Source organism: Panthera pardus, unplaced genomic scaffold (assembly GCF_024362965.1).
Source record: "Panthera pardus isolate Hobbes unplaced genomic scaffold, ASM2436296v1 HiC_scaffold_27, whole genome shotgun sequence".
In the NCBI taxonomy this organism is placed as follows: domain Eukaryota; kingdom Metazoa; phylum Chordata; class Mammalia; order Carnivora; family Felidae; genus Panthera; species Panthera pardus.
The window spans coordinates 89,794,704-89,822,700 of record NW_026526843.1 but is presented as its reverse complement, the minus strand read 5'-3'; the positions used below and the strand labels follow the sequence as shown (position 1 = coordinate 89,822,700).

General features: G+C 50.0%; 1 long non-coding RNA gene across 2 annotated transcripts; it reads left to right on the top strand.

Annotated features, from left to right (window-relative positions):
* The first annotated feature begins 18 nt into the window (after positions 1-18).
* On the top strand, positions 19-18,030 carry LOC109248024 (uncharacterized). Of its 2 annotated transcripts, none has more exons than XR_002071913.2 (3): positions 19-1,528; positions 2,581-2,689; positions 17,723-18,030. It is a non-coding gene; the product is annotated as an uncharacterized LOC109248024 (long non-coding RNA). The 2 variants fall into 2 exon arrangements; XR_002071915.2 differs by lacking the exon at positions 17,723-18,030 and adding an exon at positions 3,403-3,557.
* The last annotated feature ends 9,967 nt before the right edge of the window (positions 18,031-27,997 follow it).

Below are 27,997 nucleotides of genomic sequence, written 5' to 3'. Positions count from 1 at the left end.
TCCTGAGGAGGGCTGGACGGCTGGGTTGCAGACAGGCCCGTGTGTGTCAGCCCCGTCCTTGGCCAAGGCCGGAAGATCCTGATTAACATGAAAACGAAAGACAATTGGGCGTCCTCGGCGGGCGGCCGGCTTCTGTGCGGCTGAGGGGGGAAGGTAATCATTCTATCACTGTCTTTCGTGGCCAATTAGATGATTCAGCATATTCCCGGCCTCTCTCTCCGCTGAGGTGATTTATAGTGAGCCAGCGCCAGATGGGGTTGTGTGCGAGACATGAAAACATTGGCGGGGCCTCTCACAGCCACCCCGGCTGCTGACAGCTTCTATTGGAGAAATTCTCCTCTCAGGCGAAAATAGCTACTTGCGGGGATCTCCTCACGGGTGGAATGAGAGTGGGGGGGGGGGCAGGAGGGTAGAGGTTAGCCCACTCGGCTGTTGTGGGAGAAGAGCTTCGGGAAAACAGCCCAGAAGGCGGTGGCTCGGAAGGAGGCAAGAGGGGCAGGGCTGCTTTGCCTCTGATGTCTGAGCTCCCGTGTCTGGGGCCTGCGGCGGCAAGTGGGCCTGATGCCTGGGGCGCAGGGGTGAGCGGCCATGATGGGAACGTGTGCGTGCACTTGGGATGGGCCCGAGACGGGCCTCGGCATCCGCATTCTCGTAGGTGTTTTGACGGGCTGCTCTGGGTAATTGCTTTGATGGGTGGCTCTGTCCATCCTGGGCAGTGGGTAGATCGCATAGCTACTGAGCCGGGAGGGTGAAGGAAGCTGTGCTGTGTCCTCAGGGGTAAGGAAGCCCCGACACAATCTTCCTGAAGGAGTCAACGGTGGACCACGACGGCTCTGTGTCGTTCGGACGCTAGGAGTTGTTTCCATCCATCTGTCTTTCCAAGAAAGAGAGCCTCCAGCTTCTGTAATGAACTCTGGATGTCACCCATAGAACACTGACCATTCCCGGCCACTCCCTAAGTCACTTATTGGAAGGCTGAGAGGCCTGGCCTGACATCGAGTACCACCCTCGTCACCGCCGTCATCAGTGCTGATCAACGTCATTTTCCCTCACGCTTGTGAAATACCTATCATATGCCAGCAATTATTCCAGATGCCTTACATGCCTCATTTATTTCCCAAGACGATCCTTTGGCTATTAGCATTCTGTGATGGTTAATTGAATGTGGCAACCTGACTGGGCCGTGGGGTGCCCAGACATTATTCTGTGTGTGTCTGGGAGGATGTTTCTGGATGAGACTAACAATTGAATTGGTAGACTGAGTAAGCAAACTGCCCTCCCCGGTGTGGGTGGGCCTCATCCAATCAGTTGAAGATATGAATAAAACCAAAAGTCTGAGTTTGAAGAAACTTTGGCCTGCCTGCTTATTGAACTGGGACATTGGTTTCCTGCCCTCAGAGTGAAACTTACAGCATCAGCTCTCCTCACTCTTGGGCCTTCAGACTTAGACTAGGACTGCACCACGGGCTCTCCTGGCTTCCCAGCTTGCTGACTGCAGATCTTGGAACTTCTCAGCCTCCATAATCATGTGAGCCAATTCCTTTTTTTTTTTTAAGTTTATTTATTTATTTTGAGAGAGAGAGAGAGCACGAGTGGGGTAGGGGCAGAGAGAGGGGGAGAGAGAATTCCCAGCAGGCTCTGCACTGACACAGTGCAGAGCCCGACTTGGGACTCTACGTCATGAATCATGAGATTATGACCTGAGCTGAAATCAAGAGTCTGATGCTTAACTGACTGAGCCACCCAGGCACCTCCCAATTCCTTATAATATTTCTCTCTCTCTCTCTCTCTCTCTCCATATATATATATATATATATACACACACACATATACATATATACACTTCTTTTAAAATTTTTTTTAATATTCATTTATTTTTGAAAGAGAAAGAAAGGGGGGGAGGGGCAGAGAGAGAGGGAGACACAGAATCCGAAGCAGACTCCAGGCTCTGAGCTGTCAGTGCAGAGACTGATGCAGAGCTCGAACCCACAAACCGTGAGATCGTGACCTGACTCGAAGTCGGACGCTTAACCGACTGAGCCACCCAGACGCTTCTATGTATACACACTTCTTCATCAGCATACTCGTAGATGTTTTGATGGGCTGCTCTAGGTAATTGTTCTAATGTGTGTCAGTTATATATATATATATATATATATATATATATATATATGTATATATATATCCACATCCACATACATGTATCAATATATGTACTAACAGGAATTATACACTCACCAGTATGTATTACACACACACCAATAGGATATCTGTATCATATAAGATATATCCTGTTTCTCTGGAGAACTCTAATACATATCCCCATTTCACGGATAAGGAAACTGAGGCACGGAGAAGCGAATTTATTGCACAAGGTCTTAATTAGGAAGTTGGGGCTTGCACCCAGGCAGTATGACTCCAACGGCCTCCTGCCTCAACAACTAGTTCTCCTGCCCTCTGACTCCTTAGCTTCTGCATATTCAAAGACTTCCTCAGCTGATTCAGCGTGGGAGAACGCGCCGAGAAGGCGTAGGTCCTGGGCCATGCCACTAACTCGTGCTTCCCATCCAAACCATCCAGGCCCCATCGTGGAAGGATTACTGAGAATTCTCCAGGGCTGCCTGGCCGCGTGCTGGGCTCTCAAACCTCAGTGACCTGAGACCGCTGGTGATGTCGTGGAAGCTGGAAGGTGAGCAAACTGGCTTCTAGGTCCACCTGGCTGTTGGCAGGCCGTGTGGCCATCCCTCTGCACTTGGGTTTTGTCAGCTGTTGAGAGGGAGGTATAGCCTCGAGCGTGTCTGTTGCCCGGGGGGGTCCTGTGATTCCGCAGGGCTTTCCGGATGGCTCACGAAACAGCCCGAAGTAACCACCTCGGCCATTTCACAGCCCGAGTGCTTCATGATAAACGTATCCAGCCACAGAGGGAGGAACCTGGAGGGTGGCAGTTCAGGTTTGTAGCCGAACTCTGCCCTTTCCTGAGACTTTGGGCAGGTTCCTTAACCTCTCCTGGCCTGTTTCTGTAAAATGGGGCTAACGACACCAACTCCCGGGATTGCCGAGATTGTTAGAGGTAATGCCAGCACTGTGTTAATACAGTGGCCACACGAGCTGTGGCATTTCCTTCCCTTCCTGACTCAGTTTACGTCACCGTGGCTCACTGTCCCAGCCTGAGGACTAAAAGTGTCACCCATTTCTCTCCCCTTCCCTTTCAGGAGTCTGAGAAAGCCTCTCAAGAACCCTATGGGATCCAGCTGCCTCTCTTACAGGGTCATGCTTATTTTCTCTCACCGTTTTTTCCCCTTCTTTCTTGTTTCCTGGCTCTTTTCCCCGATGCCTTTCTTTTTTCCAGCAAGCAGTTGCTAAGGAGCTCTCTATATGTGCATTTGTGTTGTTTCTTTCAAGGTCACGTTTCCACCAGCTCTCGGAATGTGAGGCAAGCAGCCTTCCTTCTCAGCCTGGCATCACGTGACCGCTCAAAGTGGGGAGGAGGGCGGAGGCTGCCTGCGCGGGGCCGTGTGTGCATGTAGAGAGACACCTATGTATGCATATGTGTGCGTAGGGCAGAAACCCACATATGTATGTGTGTATACATACATGTGGGCATCCTGGATGCCCACAGATGTGCACATGCGTGTACGTGAGGACACCCGTGTATACACCAAAACACGATTCTCTAACAGATGCACAAATGGGTCTCGTAAGACTCTCTTCTTCCCCTTCCCCCAAGGTGTAAAATTGCCAGTGAATGTCAAGTCGTGTCTACCGGGTTTGAAGGAAGTAGGATGTGTCTGGGTAAAAGGAAAGAATCCATGCCAGATAGTGCTCTTTTCATCTTGAAGGCCAACATGTTGAGATGTGCTTTCACCCAGAGGGGAGGGAAAATTCTTAAATCAATCAAACAAACTAAGCAAGGTGGGGAAGAGGCATACCACGTTCATGGATTAGAAGACTGCACATGGCCAGGATGCCAGTCTCCTCCCAAATCGATCGATATGGTTAACACAATTCTAATTGACACCGCAGCAGGATTTCTTGTAGGTATAGACAAGCCGATTCGAAACTGTATGTGGAAAAGCAAAGGAACTAGGATAGCCAGAACAGTTTTGAAAAAGAAGAAAATTGGAAGACTTACACTACTTGATTTTAAGACTTACTACAGTATGACAGTGTGATATTGGTGGAGGGATAGGCCTATAAATCGATGGAATAGAATAGAGAGTCCACACATAGACCCATCAAAGTGTGGCCAATCGTTTTTTTTTTTTTTTTTTTTTTTTTTTTTTTTTTTTTTTGATGAAGGTACAGGGCAATTCAAATGGTGTTGGAGTAATTGGATGTCTGAAGCAAAAAAAACCCCATAAATCTCAACCTAAACCTCACCCCTTATACAAAAACTAACTCAGAATGGATCACAGGTCTAAGTGCACAGTGTAAAACATAGAAATTCTTTATGCCCTCGGATTCAGCAGAGTTCTTAGACATGAGACCAAAAGTATAACCTATGAAAGAAAAATCGTTGAATTGAACTTGACCCAAATGGAAAACTTTTGTTCTGTGAAAGCACAATTAGGAGGATGAAGAAGCAACCTACAGACTGGAGAAAATGTTTGCAAATCGTGTATCCAACCAAAGACTTGTCTATAAAATGTGTAAAGAGTTCTCAAAACCCAACAGTAAGAAAACTAACAGCCCAATGAAAGACGGTCAAAAGGCGTGGGCACTCCACCAGAGAGGATAATAGATGGCACATAAACCAAAAGCGATGCTCAACATCATTAGCCATGAGGGAAACGATGAGATACACACTGCACACCTATCAGAATGGCTAAAATAAAAAAACACTCACCGTATCAAGTGATGGCAAGGACGCGGGGCACGTGGAACCCTGACATGTCGCTAGTGGGAATGTGAAATACTACAGCTCCTCTGAGAAACGGTTCAGTAGTTTCTTACAAAGATGAATGTACAATTTCCATGTGACCCAGCAATCCCATGCCTGTTACTAAATGAAAACGTAGGTTCATGCAAAAACCTGTCTAAGAAAGTTTATAACAGTATTATTTACAATTACCCCGAACTGGGCGCCCAGGTGGCTCAATTGGTTAAGCGTCCGACTTCGGCTCAGGTCATGATCTCGCAGTTAGTGAGTTCGAGCCCCGCGTCAGGCTCTGTGCTGACAGCTCAGAGCCTGGAGCCCGCTTCGGATTCTGTGTCTCCTTCTCTCTCTCTGTCCTTCCCCCGATCCTGCTCTCTCTCCCTCAAAAATAAATAAAACATTTAAAAAAATTACAATCACCCCAAACTTGGACACATCCATCAATGAGTGAATGAAGTTAGACAAAGGGTGGTGTACCCATCCAGGGAAAACCAGTCAGCCATAAAAAGAAATAAACCATTAACATACTCAATTTGGATGACTCTCAAAAGCATGATGTTGAATGGAAGAAGCCAGTCTTGAACAACTTACGTGCTGCATGATTCCATTTGTATGAGGTTCTAGAAAAGATGACACTACAGTGATGGGGAATGGAGCGGTGGTTTGCCAGACATTGGGGGCGAGGGGGGCAGGTAGAGCTTGACTACAAATGAGGAGCCCAAAGCAGGTGTTTGGGGTGACGGAGATGTTCTGTGTCTTGATTGTGGTAGTGGTTACAAGACTCTGCATGTGATGGGGCACCTGGGTGGCTCTGCTGAGCATTCGACTTCGTCTCGGGTCATGATCCCATGGTCAGTGGGTTCGAGCCCCGTGTCGGGCTCTGTGCTGACAGCTCAGAGCCTGGAGCCTGCTTCGGATTCTGTGTCTCCCTCTTTCTCTGCCCCTCCCTCCCCCCTTCTCAAAAATAAATAAACATTAAAAAAAAAGAACTGTATACACACACACACACTTTTGGGGGAGGGATGTCCCTTAATGAATTAAACACCCAGTACCATTTATCTGTTTGAAGGAGTCGTGATTTCTTTCCTCTTTTCAGAAGGGAGATTGGATACATTCACTGGTGTTGGACAGACGTATTCATCACCTATAGAAGTTGGAGGTTAAATATTTTGTACATAACTTCCCTGCCTCCACCACCCCCCACCCCCCACCGACACCTGGACGCCATAATTCCTTTCCGTCACACTTTACCCAACCTTTACTTTACTATCACAATGTGCCCGTACGTGTGGGGACCATATTTTTTCATCCAATGTGGGCCACGTGGTCTCTGTTAGAACCAGTGTGCTTATGGACACAACAAAACAAAATGTTTGAAGTTGAGACTGACCGCGGGACACTCAGGGCCCATGGTGGTCCGGCCCTGACAGTGTCTCTGGCTTGCCAGTGACCCCATGAAAATGCCACGTTTGTCTCATTTGGAACCCTTTTTCTCGAACCCCGCCTCCCTCTCAGAAAAGGGGATAGCCATGGTGGAAACGTGACTCCTGATAAACAGATAAGCAGATTAGGACTGGCAGAAATTAGGCCCCTCGAAGCAATCAGACTGAAGATAAAACAGAAATTTAATGAAAATTGAAAATACAATCCATATTACGTAGCCATTAAAAATGATGTTTACCAGGAGTTTGCAATAACATGAAAAATGCTTGTATCACCACGTTGAGCAAGAAAAGAGCAAATTACCAAATTGTGTGTACAGTTGATCACAATTATATTTTAAAACATGTAGACTAAAAAACACGGAAGCTAAATATACCATAAGGCTGGCAATGACCGACTTTCAGTGGGAAGAGGAGTCTCCCCCACCATTCGGTACTTTAATCCATATATTCCAAATATTTTCTAGATTGACTACGTTCAAGTAATTTAAATTAATCTTCAAAGTTAGGAAATAGAATGTTGGGGTTTTATTTTAAAAACACAATTTGGAGCACTGGCGCCATATGCGTAAGTGATCAAATATTTATTCAGCACCTAGCCTGTCCTGAATCCTTTGCACAATAAAACCGGCACGGCCAACCGCCCTCCCCCCCGCCCCCTCCCACGGCAAAGTCTCTCCAGCACACACAATGTCATCATCTGAGCGCTGCCTTTGTGACTAAGTGCCTCCTCGAATAACCAAGGCAGGCCCAAGGGTCTGGCACGGACATCATTGACAAGTCAGCTTCCTTTTGACAATTTCACCAGGAGAGACACCCTACAATAAACCCATGCCTGGACCTAAAACGTCCCCAGTTAAAACCCTGGTGCCTCCTGTGAATCACAGGCTCCCAGCGACTCTGGCTCAGCCTCCCTCTAGTCCAGCCCAGCCCCCAGAGCTCATCAAACACGTCCCCTTTTGTATCTGGTGGCCCGCTCTCTCACCGCCAGCTTCCCCTGATTGACAGCCTTTGCAGAGTTACCGAAGGGCCCCTCAGCCTGCCTTCCCTGACGTGGGCATTCTTCCCCCTCGGGCTAAGACCTCTCCCAGCGCCCCCCCCCCATGCCCCCAAGTGATCTTCAGGCCAATCACAATGCCTGGCCGCCCTCATTAGCCCGGGGGCCTTCTGGGCCCCTCCTCAGTGCAAGGCACCATTCACACTGATCCCCGCCCTCCAAATTCAGTGTTAGACCACCTGACCCCTGTCGGCAACAATTTCTGTGACACGACTCAGTGTGGGAAAGGCCAGTGACACTTTCTAGACAGATCAGGCCCCACAGGGCCTTCTTTTACCCTGCCCATCTCCTGCTGCCGCACCTTTCTGGGCCAGGATGGAAGGTGGGGCTAGCCTCTTGGCGTGGAGTGCACACCCTCCTGGGGTCTGGTCTTCAGTTTGAGATCCCCGGAGAAGATTCCGGAAAGGGCTCTACCATCCCTTGTTAACCACAAAAGCGGTGCAAGCCAAAACAGGAGAAGCAGACACAGGGTTCAATCTGCCATAGTGCAGGGAGGTTAAGCTGAGCCCCAAAAGAGAGGGAATGGGTAATCCCAACCTCCAGAAACCCCCAGCCTAATTGGGCAGACAATTGCAATACATTACGGTGAGTGCTACAATAGGGGCGGGCATAGCCCAGTATGGAGTCCACAAAAGGGACTTGTCTCCCCCCAGCCTCTGGGTGTGTCAGTGTGAGCACACACGAGTGTGTGCAGTGGGAGGACGTCAGGAAAGCATCCCACCCACCCCCGAAGAGAAGCTGGTAACTGAATCAGTCTTGGGCAATGGGTAGCTAGCAGTTGGCCAGGCAGAGGAGTAGGGAGGGGCATTCCAGGTGGAGGGAACAGAAGGTGCGAAGCCACAGCCCAGCTCCAGTGTTCTCGTTCCGTTTTGTCACAGGGGGACCTCAGGGGAGTTCACCTAGGGACTTGGTGTAAGCCCCACTTTTGTTTTCTACCTGAGGTCATTGGTGCTGGGCATGCTATCTATGTATGGGACGCCTCCCATGTGGCTTGGGTTCTCCCAGCGTTGTGGCTGGGTTCTGAGAGTAAAATGTCCCTGGAGGTGACATCCAGACAGCGAAGGTCTCAAGAGGGAGACTTAGGTGGAAGCTTCATGGCCTTGGCTCGCCTAGCCTGGGAAGTCATTCACTGTCACTTCCACTGCATTCTGTTGGTTAGAAGTGAGTTACAAGGCCATCTCAGATTCAAGGGGCAAAGGCATAGATGCTACCTCTCCCTGGGAGAAGTGCCCCCAAATGTGCAGGTTTGGTTAAAACTGCTCTGGATGGTGTCAATGAGCTAGTCCTGCCCTCTGTAACACACTGGAGACTTCTGGATGGCAGCATTAAAAAAGAAACCCAAGGGTTCCTAACAGCACCATTGATGAGTTTATTAGGGGAAAAGCCCAGATCTAAGAGTCACGCGTTATTTGAATGACAGCTTGAACCAGGACAGCCACCAGCAGCAAATTCATTCCAGAGGAAGCTTAATGCATACATCAGCTCAAATAAACGTCTGTTCCATCTGTTGATGGGAACAGCAAATCCAGACGGTGGTATACACAGCAAAGGAAGGAACGGTTTAGAGAGGGTGAGAGAGGCATTTCACTCATTAGCAAGATGGGAGAAGTGCCCCCCCTTTCAAGGCCCCCTTTCATCAAAGAGCCCTAAGGGGAGTCAGAAATTGTTTTGGGGGGCAGGTGCCTGGCTGGCTCAGTCAGGAGAGTGTGTGACTCTTGAGCTCGGGGTTGTGAGTTTGAGTCCCATATTGGGTATAGAGATGAAAGAAAGAAAGAAAGAAAGAGAGAAAGAGAGAGAGAGAGAGAGAAAGAGAGAATGAAAGAAAAAGAGACAGAGAAGGAAGGAAGGAAGGAAGGAAGGAAGGAAGGAAGGAAGGAGGGAAATATTGTTTGGGATTCAAGGTTTGGCCAGCCACGTAGCTTTAGATGGCTCACTTTGGCTTTCTGGCCTCTGCTCCCTCATCTGGAAGATGAGAGCATCAGATGAAGGTCTCTGAGATTAGCCTGAGGTTACTCCTTGATATTAACCAAAGGAATGGCATCCAGTAGGTCAGGGGGAGTTTGGCTAGTACAGGGGGACCATCCTTCAGCTCGGCAGGGCTTTGCCAAGCCTGCCAGCATGGGCCTGGGTAGGAAACCAGCCAAGCCAGCCCTGCTGTCAAAATGCCACATGTCCGAGGACGTTCTCAGCCAGAGTGCACAGAGTCCCCAGGAATCGGCACTATTGTTTCAACGGGAGTGTTCCCCTCGTGAAAAATCACATCCCAGGGCACCGTTCAAGTTACTATTAAAATGAAAAAAAAAGAAAAAAAGAATTCTTCTGCACCTTCTGTGCAATTTAGGGGGAGGAAACTTGGCAATTGTTCTCAGCTGGCCAAAGAGAGCCACTTGACAGATGACTTTTTTACATCCTGAGTGGAGTTCCTTGAAACACCCCATATGGAATCCCGGTGAGAGGCTTTTTCCACGCCTGGATCAGCTCGCTCCCGAGACTCCCACACAGGATTCTGCAAGGCCAAGGGTACCACAGGACCAGGACAGCACAGGTGCCTCTTGGAGGCCTGAGCACCAGGTGGAGCCATATGTGAAAAGGTTGGCCTCATTCCCCTAGCTTCAGGCTTCTTCCAGGTCAGGACGTGGGGGAAAGGCAGAATCTTGGCTGATAATAAAGGACCTCACATAAAACGGTTGGGAGGAGGGAAAGATTTGGGTCTGGCCGAGTGGGGACCAGAAGCGTGCCTGCCTGCCATTTCTGAAGGTCCCTCTGTAGATGCACGGGTTTCAATCGTGTGGAAGATGATATTTTCCAAAGATGGCTACCACAACAACCCCCATTCATCCCAGAAGCCCTTCTACAATGTAAGGTGAAGTGGGATATATGTTCCCCCCCACAACTTGAATCTGCTGACCTGTGACTACAGCAGAAGTAACCCTGTCTGACTTCTGAGGCTTGGTCGTTAAAGGCCAGCAAATGCCCTCAGGGTTCTCTCTTGGGCCTCTCCCTCTTGGAACCCAGTAATAACGCCATGAGTGAGCCCAAGACACATGGGCAAGCCCACGTGTTCGTGTTCCACTCAGTAGACCCTACTGAGGTCCCAGCCAACAGCCAACATCAACCCCTAAACGGGTGACTGAGGGAGCTTCCAGATGGTTCCAGCCCCCAGCCTTCGAGTCTTCCCAGTTGAGGGCCCAGACATTATGGAGCAGAGATAAGCTGTCCTTATTATAACCTTTCAAATTCCTGACCCACAAAATCTGTGAGCAAAATAAAATGGTTACCGTATTAAGCCACCAAATTTGGGGCTGGTTGTTATATAACAATGGTAACTGACACCCTTCTGAATTGGTTGTAAACCAGTATTTTCTCACACTGTAGTCCTTGGATTTCCCACAACAGGGTGGGTGAGGGTGGGAGAGAGGTTTGCTAAAAACACAGCCCTGACCCTACTCCAGATTCAAGGAACTGAAATTTCTGAGGGATAAGATCAGGAAAAAAAAAATCAATATTTATTTTATTAAAAAATTTTTTTAATGTTTATTTATCTTTGAGAGGGAGAGACAGACAGAGCTTGAGTGGGGGAGGAGCAGAGACGGAGGGAGACACAGAATCCAAAGCAAGCTCCAGGCTCCGAGCTGTCAGCACAGAGCCCGACGCGGGGCTCGAACCCACAAACCGAGAGATCATGACCTGAGCCGAAGTCAGACGCTTAACCGACTGAGCCACCCAGGCGCCCCAGAAAAAAATCAATATTTTAAACAACCACCTCCACTTGATTCTTAGGCATTGTTGTAGGCAATTCCATTAGTGCAGGCTGAGGGAAACAATCTTGACAATGATCGTCTCAGTTGTTCTTTGGTTGCAAGTTACAAACTACGTCTAGAAAACTGAAACCCCAAATGAGACTTTCCAAACAGAGGCACACACCTCTCACTTCTACTCTGCGGATCTCCTTCGATTTTCCTTCCCTTGCAGACCAGCCACTTCTCCATGCCTCCTGGCAGCCAGGTGTGGCCTCATGACTCCACGGAGATGTAATGGGAAAAGCCATGTGACGAATTTCTAGGAGCCTTCCTTCGAATACAGCCAACACGTGTCCTTTGCCCCATTTTCTACATTCCGCTGGCCGGAATGTGGACATGAAAGCTGGCACTGCCGGAGCAGCCATCTTGGACCAAGAAGTGACCTTGGAAATGGAGACTACACACAGCTGAATGACAAGATAACAGGAACCTGGAGAGCTGAGGACAAAGTGGAACAGGGCCACCACACCAGCCCTGACTTCATTCTCCTGGACCTCTGTGTATGAAACAGATAAACTATCTTGTTCAGGCCACCGTGACTTTGGGTCATTGTTACTTGCAGCACCTCCAGGTGATTGGGTACCTAGGCCCAAGGGCTGACTGGGGACTGCCAGGATCCTCCTGGGACACGGGTCTAAAACAAGCTGAGGTCAGAAAACCCTCCTAGGTCTAGAAACAGACCAGGAGACGCCCGCTGGCTGTTTTGAAGTTCCTTCCACAATCCACAGGGTTGTTGAAAATGTTGTGACAGGTTGGGGCGCCCGGTGGCTCAGTCGGTTAAGCGTCCGACTTCGGCTCAGGTCATGATCTCACGGTTCATCAGTTCGAGCCCCGCGTCAGACTCTGTGCGGACAGCTCAGAGCGTGGAGCCTGCTTCGGGTGCTGTGTCTCGCTCTCTCCCTGCCCTTCCTCCGCTTGCACTCCGTCTCTCTCTCTTTCAAAAATAATAAATAAAAACATTACAAAAAAAAAAAAGATGTTGTGATAGACTACCTGCACAGTCATTCCAGGCTCTCGTGAGGAGCTAGATAATGTCTGTCAAAGCCAGCTACGTTCTAGGTGCCCAGGGGAATCAGTTCTCCTGGTGGCAGGTGCTGAGGGGTCTAGCTTCAAATTTAAGCTTGTGCTGAAGACCTCCTTAGGGTTTAACTTTCATCTAATTACTCCAATATTTGTTTATAATCATGCCATTTAATGGGCACTTCCTACGTGCTGGGCAAAGTGCTAAGCACTTAGCACACACGGCTTCATTTATTCTTGAAAGAACGCGATACGGAAAAGTTTCTCTTACTCACAGTGTGAGAAAACAGGCTCGGGGGGCGGGGGCGCAGGGGAGGTGACATATAACGAGCCCCAGGTCGCACAGATAGCAGCACAGGAGCTGGAACTCGGACCCAAGTCTCAGTGATTCCCAAGCTCAGGGGCTAACATTTCGGCGACCTCCTAGAAAACCAACTCTCTCCCCTTCCATCTGACTGGAGCCGGCTCTCCAGGCTGGCACTCTTCCCCTCCCCAGGGGGCAGAAACCCGGGACACTCCCAAGGATCTGGCAACTTCTGCCTTCACAGTGTTCTTTAGCAAGGCTGTAGATGAAACAGAACATGCCGGAACAGGCTTGGGCAAGTGGGCAATGCCTCCGAAAGGGGTTTGTAAAGTATCATTGGTCCAGGACTCAGTGGGGGTTGGAGAGAAAGGGCTATTGGCCCGAAGCCACAGGAGCCACCTGTGAAAGAAAGCTGGGTGTGTGTTTGCGTCAAGCGTAATAGGAGTGCATCCAGTCACGGATGACTGCTCAGGGGAATGTTTCCACCTTGAAAGGCACCCCTGCTTTCCAGTGAATGATTACTAATTGCTCATTCTAGAAAACGAGAAGCCCCTCTCTCCTCTCACCTTTACCTTTAGCTCTCTCTCCACCTAAACTTCTTGACTTGCAAACCACCTATTAGGAGGCAACAGAAATGCTGTTGAAAAAGCCCAAAGTGCTTACCTATTACTGAGTTGAATTGGAAAGGTCGTGCCAAGGTGACGCGGCTGCCTGGCCGTCCTTCCGTTCGTCACCTTTCTCCCCAGAACCTTTCTTCCCCTCTGGTCACGGCCCGTGTCACTCCAGAAGACAGAGACTGTCTTTTTTGATAACCATCAGCCACCGTCTCCACTGTGCCTGGGATAAATGCTTTGGTGGAGGCGGAAGACACAGAAGGAAGTCTGCAGGGACGTTTGTGGTGTCCGAGAACCTCGGAGGGTCTTCTGAACGTGGTCTCAGGGGTCCGGGCCTTACAGCCCAGCGTGGACTCCCTCATCGCCAAACCCTTCTGTGACCTTGAGGTTTTGAACGCACGGGGGAAGGCGCTCTGGAAGTCAAATCAGAGATGTCCGCTGGATGTTTCTGGCTGCCCACCTTCCAGGCACGTGGGGGAACAGCACTTCCTGGCCCGCTGAGGCTGACTGGGGCCGTGTGACTGATTGGTTGTAACCAGGAGGTGAAGTTGTTTTCCCTCTGTCACAATAGATGATAGACGGCCATGTTCTAAATAGCAGCCCATCGGGGCGCCTGGGTGGCTCAGTCGGTTAAGCGTCAGCTTCTTTTTTTTTTATTTTTAATGTTTATTTATTTTTTGAAAGAGTGAGAGAGAGACAGAGACAGAGAGTGAGCAGAGGAGGGGCAGAGAGAGAAGGAGACACAGAATCCGAAGCAGGCTTCAGGCTCTGAGCTGTCTGCACAGAGCCCGACATGGGACTCGAGCTCATGAACCGTGAGATCATGACCTGAGCTGAAGTCAGACGCTTAACCGACTGAGCCACCCAGGCGCCCCCGAGCATCAGATTCTTGATTTCAGCTCAGGTTATGATGTCGCGGTTCATGAGCTCAAGCCCCACGTTGGGCTCCTCGCTGACAGCACAGAGCCTGCTTGGGAATCTCTCTCTCCTTTCTCTGCCCCTCCCTCTCTCTCTCAAAATACATAAATAAACTTTAAAAAGCTTTTTAAAATTCCCAAAAGGAAATAAACAGACAAATAATAATAAATAGAGGCAAATAATAAAGAGAAACAAGCGAATAAGTAAATAGAGGCACCCGCCCCAGTGATTCTTAACCTCTTGGTGTTTCGTGTCCGTTTTCCAATTTGGGAATCCTTGGTAACGTCCTTGAAGGGATTAGAAATCTCCTACGACAGGAAACAAGCCCACAGTGGGCACAAGTAGTTCCCTACGCCAGTTGCCGGGGGGGGGGGGGGGGGGGTCTTCAAGGCCCCTCCGGCTACCGCTCTTCAACCCTCGGCGCGTTTTGCATCGGTAAGCGCTCCCCCATCGCGGAGAATCGTGGTTTCCGGAGAGCGGGCTCGATGCACACCCCATCTCCCTCCCAAGCCTCTAACCTCCATGCCTGCCCTGCTCAGAACAACGTTCCGTCTGACACGGAGCCGGGACAGTTTCACGCGGCCGTCGTTACTCAGTTGCCGGGTGGGAACTCACCTCCAGGCAGCCGTGGCCCCCGAGGACACTTCCAAGCAAGCTGTCCCCAGATCACAGGGAAGAAAGGCTCACGAACCAAGATAAAGAGCTTGAATCAGGCGGTGTGGCAAAGCAACTGGAAACACACACAGTGAGGAGCAAAGAGAGAGAGAGAGAGAGATGGGCTAGGTTCACATACTGAGGACAGGGTCCAAGCGGACAGAAGGACCGCACTGCTTGAGTGCAGGCAATGCTCTGTCTCTCTCCGCCGCCCCCGTCGGCCTTCCCCACTGGTTGCGTGGGTACGAGACCACGGTGGAGGCCTGAGGTGCACAGAAGTCTGGAAGGTGCCTGGGGCCAACCGCGCACGCATGCTCTATCAGAGAGGCGCAGAAACAGCGTGTCTGGCCACGGCTGTGCGTCAATTAGCCCGAGGAGCGGCCGGGGAGGCTATTTGCATTTCTTGGGCACGGGACACATGGGGCCAGAATGAGAGCTACCAATGGGTGGCTGAATATTGAGTGCCTCATATGCCTCATGTATATTTAGTTTATTATGAATATTTAGTGCCTCAGGTGCCTGAAATATATTTAGTGCCTCATGAATATTCCATGCCTCTTGTATATTTAGTGCCTCATGAATATTAGGAATCTCTCGTTCCTTCCACCTCTCTCTCTCTGTGTTCGCCCATATGCTCTACCTTATCTGCCTGACGTTTTTCCCGGCTTGCGAACTTCCTTATCAATGACAAATTTCATCCGTCCCACTGCTTTCTTGTCTTCTGTGGCACACTGTGTCGGTTGTGGCAAAAAGTAAATCATCTTGGTCAGAATTTTATCGCACGTCTGCGGGGGCGCACAGGACCCGGGGGGTGGGAGGGCAGCACACTGTCCTGCTCTAGGCCTGGCACTGGCCAGGCCTCTCTCATGTGATCTGCCCCAGACCCCCGAAAGGTAGGACTTGCCATATGAGGAGGCTGAAACACAGAGAGGTTTAGAAACTTGCCACGGGTCACACAGCTGGTAAGAAGCACATCCAGAACTTGACCCTAGATCTGTTTATATCACCTCCATTAGCTCATGCTTTTGGGCTTTCGTCTCCACTGGGAAGGAGGGGGGCCGCTTCTACATCAGCTTGAGGCCTCCCGTCTCTCACCTGCACACCTTTCTCTCTGGTCCCAGCTGCTGCACGTCCCCACTCATACTCTCCAATGGCTTCCTATTGTTTTCCGAATAGAGATCCAAACCCTCACCCCAACTTACTTAGTACAAGGCCAGCATAGTCTGGCCCCTGCTGACCACCCTGGCCCCTCTCTCACCCTGTCCCCCTCTCTGTCTGTCCTCCAGTCACACACCAATCTTTTATCAGTTCTCAAGTACGCCATATTACCTGCCAGCGCAGGACATTTGCACATGCTGCTCCTTCCGTCTGCAATGCTTTTCCCTTCCCCTCTTCATCTAGTTCGTGCCCATTTGTCCTTATATCTCAGCTTATGTGTCCCCCTACCTCCAAGAAATTCCCCTGAGCCCTCTAGTCTAGGTCAGTTTCTTAGTTTACAGATTCCTTCCCTGCAGAGTACTGGTGTCTGCTTGTAATTATATTTGCATTGGCGGCATTATTTACTAGCCTCTTCTACAGGTTTCTTCAGAGCCTGTAACGGCTCTGAAATCAGGGACACTGGGCTTTTGCTCCCCACTGTATCTCTAGAGCCTTCTCTGTAGGTATTTGTTGTTGTCAATATAGATTCTTATCCTGAGGCAGGTGCCGGGCCCCCTGCATCAGAGACACCCTCAGCTAGTAGTTTCTTCCACAAGAGGGAGAGAAAAGCTACCTTGCCTGGAATCAAAACTGAGGACCACCTCAAGTGGTCTCAAAAGCAATCTCCCTCCCATTAGCTTGCTGGAAAATTCCATGACAAAATGCCTTTGGAATGGGGTTTTCTGTGAAGGTGCAAATTGCTCGGGAAGAACTTTCACTTGAGGCCACAGCTCAGTTGCAATCAGATTCCAGGGGCGTGTGGCTGGCTCAGTCGGTAGAGTGTGCAAATCTTGATCTCAGGGTTGTGAGTTTGAGCCCCATGTTGGGTGTGGAGATTACTTAAAAATTTAAAAAAAAATTTTTTTTAAAGAATCAGATTCCAGTTGCATTTATGGAGCACCTACTGTATGCCAAGGAGTGTGCTAGGCACTTATCACCCATATAATGTGTTAGTTACCTATTGCTGCATAACAAATTACCTCCACAAATTAGAGGCTGAAAACAACCCATGTTTATTTTTAAAAAAAATTTTTTTTAATGTTTATTAATTTTTTGAGAGAGAGAGAGAGAGTGAACAGGGGAGGAGCAGAGAGATAAGGAGACAGAATCAGAAGCAGGCTCCAGGCTCTGAGCTGTCAGCACAGAGCCTGATGCGGGGCTGGAACCCACAAGCTGCGAGATCATGACCTGAGCTGAAGTCAGACGCTTAACCGACTGAGCCATGCAGGCGCCCCTATTTTTTTTAATGTTTATTTATTTTTGAGAGAGAGACAGAGACAGAGACAGAGACAGAGTATGAGCAGGGGAGGGGCAGAGAGGGAGACACAGAATCTGAAACAGGCTCCAGGCTCCAAGCTGTCAGCACAGAGCCCGACGTGGGGCTCAAACTCATGGACCGCGAGATTGTGAGCTGAGCCAAAATCGGATGCTTAACCGACTGAGCCACCCAGGTGCCCCAGACAACACAGGTTTATTATGTCATAGTCTCTGCAGGTCAGGAATCCAGGTGTAGCTTAACTGGGTACCTCTAGTTAGGGTCTTCAGTGAGGCTGTGGTCAAGACGTTGACCAGAGTCACAGGCTTTACTGGGAGTGGGTGGGGGGGGCGGAATTCTAAGCTCACTCACGTGGCTGTTAGTGGCCTCAGGTCCTCACCGGCCGTTGGCTGGAGACATTTCCTCACCACATAGGCCTCCCCAGAAGCAGCTCGTGACACGGCAGCTGGCTTCCCTCAGAGCGATTGAGCAAGAAAGCAAGAGAGGGTGGGCAAGATGGAAACCAAGTCTTTCTATAGCCTAATTCTGTTATTCTATTTCCGTTCATTAAACGTGAGTCAACAGGTCCTACCTACACTCAAGGGGAGGGGATTACACAGGAGCATGGATTCTGATGAGGGATTCTGCCTCAAGACCGTGACATAGAAATCCTATCTGAGTGTCCACCCTGCTGGCCCGTCCTAAAGATTTCAACGTCAAGACTACAACGTGAACTCCTGTCTGAGTTTCCAGTTTGTTGGCCTGTCCTGTGAATTTCAAACTGTGGGCTGTGACATCAACTCTTGCCTGAGTTTCTGGCCCTACAAGTTTCAGACTTGCCAGCCTCCAGAATTGTATGTGTCAATTCCTTAAAATAAATGTCTTCATGTGTGCGTGTGTATTATACATATGTGTATATATATATATATACACACACATATATAATATGTATATATGTGTGTGTATATATATACATACATATATGTGTATATATATATATACATACATATATATGTATATATATGTATATATATGTATGTACATACATATATATGTATATATATACATATATATACACATACATATATATTTGTATCCTGTTAGTTTGATTTCTCTGAAGAACCTACTGATACAGTAAGTTTTCCCGAGTCGTGTAATTGGTAAAGTAACGAAGCACGGAGGTGGAGAAAGAAGTTGAGAGCATAAAGTGGCCATTAATCAACAAATATTTACTCAGTGCTGTGGCAGATTCTGTTTTCCAAATATGGCCACTACAAGACATCCTAACCTAAGCTCTTCTTACGATGTGATTTTGAGACTTCCCCCATCAAGGGTGGGGGGGGGTCTATGTTCTCTCCCCCATTTTTTTTTTCAGTTTTATATATATTTATTTTCAGAGAGAGAGACGGGGAGGGGCAGAGAGAGAGGGAGAGAGAATCCCAAGCAGGCTCCAAGGTGACAGCAGGGCTCGATCCCACAAACAGTGAGATCATGACCTGAGCTGAAATCAGAAGTCCAACGCTTGAGTCAACTGAGCCACCAGGCACCCCCTGTGCTCTCTCCTTGAATCCCGGTGGGTGTGTAACTATAGCAGAAGTAACATTATTTGATTTCAAAGCCCACATCGTGAAAGGTGACACCATTTTATTCTACCGTCTTGGGATGTTCCCACTTTGAACTCAGCAGCCATGCTGTGAGGCAGCCCAAGCTAGTTCATGTGGAGAGAGCCCCTGGGGAAGCCGCATCGTAGGTGTTCAGGCTGACAGTACAACTGGGTCTCAGGGAAGTGCACAGACCTTCGGCCGATTTCACCACCAGCCTTTGGAGTCTTCCCAAAAGAGATCCCAGTCATTCTAGAAGGGTGACAAGGTGCCCCTGCTATACCTTGTCTGAATTCATGACACACAGAAACTTTGAAGCATTAAGAAAAAAGACTGTTGCTATTTTATTTTTTTATATTTATTTTTGAGAGACAGAGACAGAATGTGAGGGGCAGAGAGAGAGGGAGACAGAATCTGAAGCAGGCTCCAGGCTCTGAGCTGTCAGCACAGAGCCCCGTGTGGGGCTTGAACCCACAGATGTGACCTGAGGCAAAGACACATTTGTTCCTCATGGTTCTGGAGCCCGGGAAGTCCAAGTTCAAGTTTCCAGTGAATTTGATTCCTAGTGAGAGCTCTCTTCTTGACTTGCAGATGGCTGTCTTCTTGCTGGGCCCTCCCACGGCCAAGAGAGAGCATCTCTCTGGTGTCTCTTCTTACAAGGGCACTAATCTCATTGTGGAGACTCCACCCTCATGACCTCAGCTAAACCTGATTACCTCCCAAGGGCTCCACCTCCAAATATCACCACATTGGGGCTTAGGGCTTCAACATAGGAATTGGCGGGACTGGGGATGGACACATGGGCATTCAGCCCATAGCAAGTTTATATGCCTAATGGAGGGAGCAGTTCATAATCACATAAACACCAAAGTAGACAGTCGAGCAATGCTATGGAGAAAATGGAACAGGCGATGTGTCCCAGAGGTACCTCTTGAGCCACAGGGTGGCCAGGGAAGGCCTCTCTGGAGCCATTTGAGTGGAGATGTGAATGACAGGAAGAGGCAGACTAGCAAAGAGCAGGGGAAAGGCATTCCCCGGCAGAAGGCACAACAAGTTCAAGGCTGGAACCAAGGCCAAACTTGAATGGGGGCTCGTTGAAGGGTATCAACACCCAGGAGGAGGCAGGGGCCTCCAAGGAGTCTGGTAGAAGGCAGGCCCCACTGCCTGAGGCAGGGATAGGGAACTTCCTCTTGTTTTCTCACAGCCAGCGTGGGGTGGGGGGAGTCTGGGGCGGGGTGCAGGTCAGACCCAGTGCTCTAGGAAAGTGGATCCTGGGAGGGGTCGCTGCCTCAGAGTTGGTCCAGCCCTGCCCAAAGCCTGCTCTGTGCTGAGCTGACCTCCACCCCGGCCGGGGGAGGGAAGGAGGGAGGGAGGGTGAGGGGGGGGGGGCAGAGGGACTCCCACGCATATCAATGGGCTCTTTCTCCTTTCAATAAGCTCAGCAGAACTCTGGCCTTTGTCTGGGGCCCCTGCTCCGCAGGCAGATCTCATAAAGGGCCTGCAGGCCTGGACTAAGTACAGCGCAGTCCGGGCTGGCCTCACAATGGCAGGGTGAGGAGGTTAAAGCCGTGTCAGCTGCTCGGAATCCCGTCCCTGGGGCTTTTCCTGCTTTTGTTGTTCCTGGTCATCGGCCTGATATGCGATGGGGGCCTCTCTGTGGTTAGCTGCAGAAGAAACTCGGGTGGGGGAATCTAAGACACAAGTCGCTGTCCCAGGCGAGGAACCCACGGCCTCATCTTCTGGCCACTTCTCCCGCAGCAAGTGTGGTGAGGTTCCGAGGGAAGGACCCTGCCACCCTAAGACACTGCTGGGGCACTGGGGGCCTCTGTGTCAGTACTCTGGCGAAGTTGTGAATGAGTCCACTAAAACCGCACATCCCCGTCAACGCAAGGACGGACAAATTGTGTAGTCACGCTACGGAATACTACGCAGCAGTATAAAAGAACAAACTGTTGAGGCCTCAGTAGCAGGAACGAATCTTACAGACATTATGAGGAGTAAAAGAAGCCAGACACAAAAGGGTAAATGCTGTTGGATTCCATTTATGAGAAGTTCATGGACAGGCAAAACTAATCGATAGCGCTAGACGTCAGAAGAGTGGTTGCTTCCGCGGGTGTTGACTAGAGAGCGTGACAGAACCTTCTGGAGCTGGTGCTGTAATTGTTGTATAGCTCCATCTGGGTGATGGTCATATATACATACATATATATATATATATATATATATATATATATATATATATAAAACACACACACAAATTTACCGAGCTGTATGATTTTTTGCTTTTTGTTTTTGTTTAAGTTTATTTATTTATTTTGAGAGAGAGTTGGGGGAGGGACAGAGAGAGGGAGAGAAAGAATCTCAAGCAGACTCCCTACTGTCAGCGCAGAGCCCAATGTGGGGGCTCGAACTCACAAACCACGAGATCGTGACCTGAGCCAAAACCAGGAGTCGGACCCTTAACCAACTGAGCCATTCCGGCACATTTAAGATCTGTGCACGCCAAGAGAAAAATGAAAAGAAAAAAAAAATGAACCGCTTACCAACCCCTCCCCCCACCACACACACACACACACACACACACACACACACACACATCCTGCTGCACAAGTAGGAGGTAAGTGCTGGGTGTTTATTAGCCCAGGGAGCCGGGTTCCAGCTGTACTGAGGATTTCAAGCTGCATTCTCAAAAGGGGGCTTTCCTGGCACCTGGTCCCTTAACTCAGTCCCCTGCCCCCATCCGGGCTGCCCTTGAGCAGCCAGAAGGCCTTCGGGCCAATTACTAAACCCTTCCCCTGGTGCCTCAACCCTCAACAACGGGTCAGACGTGGGCAGCAGCGGGAGCCAAGGCCGTGTTCACGCTCCACGACTCCACCTTTGCTGTTTTCTCCCCTGCTTCCTCTGTGTAGCAAAGTGTTGGCTATAGAGGGCCTGGGTGGCTCAATTGGTTAAGCATCCGACTGGGTTTCGTTTCAGGTCGTGATCTCACGGTACGTGAGTTCGAGCCCCACATCGGGCCTAGAGCTGACAGTGTGTAACCTACTTGGAATTCTCTCTCTCCCTCTCTCTCTCTACCCATCCTCTGCTCACACACTCTGTCTCTCTCTCTCTCTCTCTCAAAATAAATAAATTTTTCTAAAAAAGCTGGCTCTAGCTACTTGACCACAGCCTTCCCTAGGAACTCCCAAATTTTGCTAATTTGGGTTCCTGAACACAGTGTTGTGACTCAATCTCTCTCCTTTCCCTGACCTGTCCCTCTCCCTCTCAACTTGAATTACCTCCCCCTCCATATAACCCGCCCACCACAGGCACACGCCGGTCCGCAAACAAACGGCCTCTCCAGAAGGGGCGTTCGGCCAACCTGTCCGTGGGCTGCTCTGGGAGGTCCTGGATGCTTCTTCGTATCTTCAAGCCAACAGGAAGTGAAGTACTAAAAACAAAGGCGTGAGGGGCACCCGGCTGGCTCAGTCGGTAGACCATGCGACTCTTGATCTCAGAGTCTTGAGTTCAAGCCCCACGTTGGGCCTAAAGCTTAGTTTAAAAACAAAACAAAACGAAACACAAAGAAACAAAGGCGTGAGTGAATGAGTCACTCAGCAAATGACTCTCCCGGGGCCCCCGAATGCTAAGGCAGAGGTAGGAAGCAGGGAACTTTTTCCAAGCAAGGGGAAAGATGTGAGGGTGCAGGGATCCTAGAGAGGGTTGGTGGAGACTGGCAGTCCACCTCAGATGTCTCCTCAAAATTGACTATCTCACCACTGTCATCCCACCAGTTTAAGATTCGGCAGAAATCTGTAAGTATTTATTGTAGAGAGAGTACCTAAGAAATACAGGCCACGGTTTCTGCTGAAGCACTCAGATCACTGGGCACACTGTCTCCACTGTCTCCCCCCAAACCACTAAGAAAACGACAGTAACAGGATTTAAAAAAAAAAAAAAAAAAGATCTAAATCCACAGGGACAAAAAGAGAGAAAGAAGAAAATATAGCCGTTGAAAGAGGTTGTCAGGGCACCTGGGTGGCTCAGTTGGTCGAGCATCCGACTCTTGATCTCAGCTCAGGTCACGGGCTCACAGTTCACGGGTTTGAGCTCTGTGTCAGGCTCTGAGCTGACGGCACGGAGCCTGCTTGGAATTCTCCCTCTCTCTCTGCCCCTCCCCAACTGGTGCTCTCTCTCTCTCAAAATAAGTAAATTTTTTTAAAAAAAGAAAGACGTCGTCAACATCTTGGATGCCAGAAAGAAAACGGATGAAAGGTAACTGACTTAGCAGACCAGAAAATGCTGGAAGCTCAGTGCCTATGGAGGTAGAAGCTGCAAGAATCAAGGTGATTCAGACAGCAGAACCCAAGAAAGGCTAAGGAATCAGAGGCCCCACGTACTGCAGAAGGTACAGATGGGCTGAAAACAGGACTGTTGGCATGTCTGTTCGAGGGGTGCCTTGTGGCTCAGTCAGTTGAGCATCTGACTCTGGATGTCGGCTCAGGTCATGATCCCAGGGTCCTCCTATGGGATCAAACTCGTGTCAGGTTCCATGCTGAGTGTGGAGTTTGCCTGAGATTCTCTCTCTCTCTCTCTCTCTCTCTCTCTCTCTCTCTCCCCTTCGGCCCCTCTCCCTCATTAGTGCTCACTCTCTCTCTAAAACAAACAAACAAACAAACAAACAAATAAAAGAAAAAAAGAAAGAAGCAATTAGACCCTTCCACCTCTCCCAGCCAGGTGACCTCACGCCCATCTGCCATCTCCTGCCCTGGCGGAGCCTAGGAGCTCACTCTCTCTTGGGGGAGATTGAATGCACAGGGCTCTAGACTCAGGACACCATGCTCAGCTGGCTGCAAGGGCGCCATGCCGAAAGCAGGCGGGGCTTTACTGGAAAGGGAGTTAAGTGATGATTGTCGTCTTAAGCCACGAAGTTTTGGGGTGATCTGTTATGCAGCAATAGACAGCTACCAAAGAAAAAATGACGATAGACATGGAAAGCGCGGGATTCAGAAAACTGGAAATCCCACATATTGGAGAGAGGCAAGAATTCTCACCTGGATGGTGAGCGGAGATCCCAGGGGGATCGCTGGGCCACAGGCCCGGAGCGGAACCCAGGCTGACCACAGCAGCAGCGTGCAGGATTCGGGAACAGGGTCTCAAAGAAAAAAAGCAAAGAAGCTAGGTGGGGGGACGGTTATCGGAATGCATCCAGAAGCTGAACAAACCGAAAGGGGGTGAGAGATAAATATTAACTGTAAGGAAAACAAAACTTTGTACAGTAAGGGACGGGTATTCTAAGCACACTACACGACATGGCAGTGAATACATTTACATACTTATCAACACTGTATATTGATTTAACAAAAAAAAATTGTGATATAATTTTACTAGGATAATAGAGGCAAGAGACAGTACAGGTTTGGAGAGGGGGAGTCAAATTTGACTTTCAAGTAAAAACAATCAATGATGGGTTTGTTTTCTAGGGCTTCCATCATAAGGTACCACAGATCGGGTGGTTTAAACAACAAGGATGTACTGTCTCACAGTTCTGGAAGCTAGAAGTCTGCGATGGAGGTATCGGCAGGGCCGTGCTCCCTCCGAAGACACTAGGGAAGGATCTGTTCCAGGCTTCTTTCCCAGCTTCTGGTACTCCTTGGCTTGTGGCAGGCATAATTTCAATCTTCCCGTGGTGTTCTCCCTGCGTGCGTGTCTGTGTCTGGGTCTGAATTTCCCCTTTTCCTCAGGACATCAGTCATATTGGATTAGGGCCCACCCCAATGACCTCATCTTAACTCGATCACCTTGCAAAGGCCCCATTTCCAAACAAGGTCACTTTCACAGGTACGGGGAGGGCGGCGGTGGTTAGGACCTCAGCATCTTTTGGAAGGACAGAATTCAACCCATAACAGATGGATAATGTCTCGGATTAATAGATCAAGAAATAACAGCACAAGCACATTCTTTAGAAGTATGAAGGTAAATACGAGAAGAAATAAATAGATCAGAGAGTCAAAAGCGGATCCTTCCGGGTAGCAGAAATTGGGGTAGAGCCAAAGAGGCTGCTGCTTTTTCTTTATAAGCCTGAACGGACTGCCTAGCCCTCGAACCCAGGCACGTTTCTCCCCGACCTTGGTTATCGCACTCATCACGTGTCATTACAATTTGATTTACTCATCTGCGGTCCACACAGGACCATAAACTCCCGCAGGCTGATAATAATCGTAGCCATATTTACATAATGCTCACTACGTTGCCTGCCACTGTTCCAAGCAGCTCACGACAACCCCATGAAGGAGGTGCTGTTATCATCTTCGGCAAAACTGAGGCACAGAGAAGGGAAGTAATTTGCCCAAGGTCACACAGCTAACTAGAAGAGCCTGGATTGGAGAGGCAACACTATTTCTATTTCTGTTTCATTTGGGCCTTTCCTGTTCTGCTGAGTACAGAATGATACCCATAATAGGTGCACAATGTCTGTTAGGGGAAGGAAGGGTGGAGGGGCCCCCTTATCTACTCATCTTTGATGGGTATGTGGTTCCCTTTTATCCTGGCCAGCCAAGCTTCATTATGTCTGCACCCCCATGTTCCCCTCTTAGGGAACCTGTCCACCCTTCACGTCCTGCCCTCTGGGTAGCCATATTCTTTTCCATGTAGTCCATCCCACTCCATTCCACCGACTGCAGCCGATTGGGCGAGAAAGGGCCCCTGACCCAGGAGCAGCCAATCAGAGGCTGATCTGGGAACCATGGCCATCGTGTGGTCTGGTGAGGAAAGACGAGTTGGCCCGTCCCGTTCTCCCTACTGGGCCATGTTTCACTTAGCTACACAGAGAATCTGAGCCACTCAGGCGTGGACAGAAGGCAGTGTCAGTCTTCCCGGGGCTGGTTAAGTTGTGAACAGCAGAGAATGGCTGGTGAACAGAGAGAAGCAGAACAAGAGAGAGGTAGAGAGATCCCTGGGACCCCCTCAGAGCCCACCATCTATTCAATTCCAGAACTCTGCTGCCTCACAGCCAAACCCCTTTTGCTTGAGACACCTGAGTCTCTTCTGATCTTGTAAACAACCCCCAGTGTCTGTGACGCCCTGCGTCTTGCATCTGGGCATTTCTCCTTTCTAGATGTTTCCTCTGTGCCTTCCTCTGCTTCTCCTCTAGCCTTCTTACGTCCCTCTCTCCCTGTCTAGTGCTCGGGCTAACCAGACGTTACATTTTTACTGGGCATTGTTTTTCCTCAAGTCATGGGCCGCCAGCGCTGTGAGGCACCTTTCAGATCAGCGCTGCCCAATAGAACTTTCTGCGATGCTGGCAATGTTCCACATCTTCGCTGTCCAGTACAGTGGCCACCAGACACATGTCGCTATTAAGCACTTGGAACGTAGCTGGCGTGACCGAGGAGCTAAATTTTGTATTTGATTTAATTTTAATCTACTAAATGTAAATAGTCACACGTGACGAGTGGTTACTGAGTTGGACGACACAGTCACTCGATTATCTGATCCATTACTTCTTTTTATAGATGAGTCTCTTGTCGTGAGCATCAGAGCCTTGGGTTGTCTCTTTCTTGTCTCAGAGGCTGTCTCCTCAGTCACTGCCCAGCTATGGGACGCAGCAGCACAGGGACTGGGGTGACCGGCCCTCGCTGGAAGTCGAGTAGCTGTGCCAGGAGCAGGCCGGGTTGACGCTCAGAGGGTCTCCATGCAAGGGCTTACGTGTAGCAGGAGTTGGGGCACAGACCAGGACTATCTTGGTGGGAAGGCCTCTGGGGAAAGAGGGTGGAAGGCGGGGGTCCTGCCAGAGACCGTCGTAACCTCAAATTCAGGCACACCTCTCTGATTTGGGGGGCCTCCTCAGAGGTCCAGCCCTGCTTCTTCCCGGTAGACCCCCACCCTCCACCTTCTTTCCCCAAGATAGTCCTGGTCTGTGCCCCAGTCCCTCAGAATCTCTCTCTGCAACGGCCGATGCTGCCTTGAGACCAATGGTTTACTGTGCTCAGTGTGTCAGGCCCTGGGTCAGAAGTGAGTTAATCGCTTCCCTAAATGGTTCTGCCTATGTTTCCCAGGTGTGGCTAGGCGACCTCGTTCTGGCCCATGGCATGCGAACAGAAAGGGTGGATGTCACAGCCGGGTCTGGCCCATAGAAGCCTCCCATGAGTTCCTTCCCCTTCCACACCTTGGTACCAACGAACCCGTCAGAGCAACAAGATGGAAGGCACGTGGGGCCCTGAATCACTTCTAGAGAGGAGAGCCGCCCGTCCTTCGGGAATACCCACCCGTCTTTCCCTGACCGCGACACCCCCAAGGAAACACATTTCCTTCTGCACGGGTCCTTATGTTGTGGCCGGCGGGGAGTGGGGTCACTCTGGCAGTGCCAGAGAGGGACACGTGGCCTTGTGAATTGTCATCTGAGATCTGCGGTCGCGAGGTGAAGGCAGTGAGCTGAGCTCAGAACTGACGGTGTCAGCATACGGGGCCTTCCTCACGTTGCTCTCCCAGGCCACCGAATGGAAGGTCTCTAACTGATGCCCACCAGGGAATGAATCCCTCAGGGCCGGGGGGCAAAGGCCGACAGAGCAGCCTCCTCGGTGTGGATAACACAGCGGCTACATGGGGCTCCCTTCCTTCACGGGCCTCAGGCCGGACCTGAGTGTGAGAGACAGGGAGCACCTTAGCTCCAAGGAGCTCCTGTAACTCGTTCTAATGTGAGCAGCAAGGAGAAAGTCAGAGGAATTGGAATCACGACTTGAGTGAGGCCCAAGGTGGGTATTTCCTGGCAAAGCGACGCGGAGCCTGGCCAAAATTCCCTGCCAAAATTTCCCGGCTCCGAGAGTCACGGATGAAGGGCACAGAAACTTTTCTGCCTCATTAACCAAACTAGGGAACACAAGAAGAGGGTCAGGCCGGGAGGGCAAGTACGGAGACCACTGCGGGGCTCACAAAGTCGGAGGGCTGGTGGGGGGGCCCACGTGCGGCTTCCAGCAGCTGGGACGGAACCGGGGGCCGAGGTGCAAACCTGCGTCTGGAGACAGGTGATGATAAAAAGCACAGTAAGAGTGGGGGGGGGGGGTTGCCAAGAGAGCCAGAAAGAACGTTCAGAAGAGGCTGACGGGGCAAACAAAGTGGGGCACTCGAGGCGCCAGGAAAGCCAGACAAGGAGACAAATGAAGACCAGGAGAGGGAGGAAGAGAGAGACGCAGGGGAGAGGGGTGGCAGGGAAGCCACGTGGGGCGGAGTGTGGGGGAGGAAGGGGGCGGTCAGCCATGTGGAACAGTGAGGAGACAAGAGG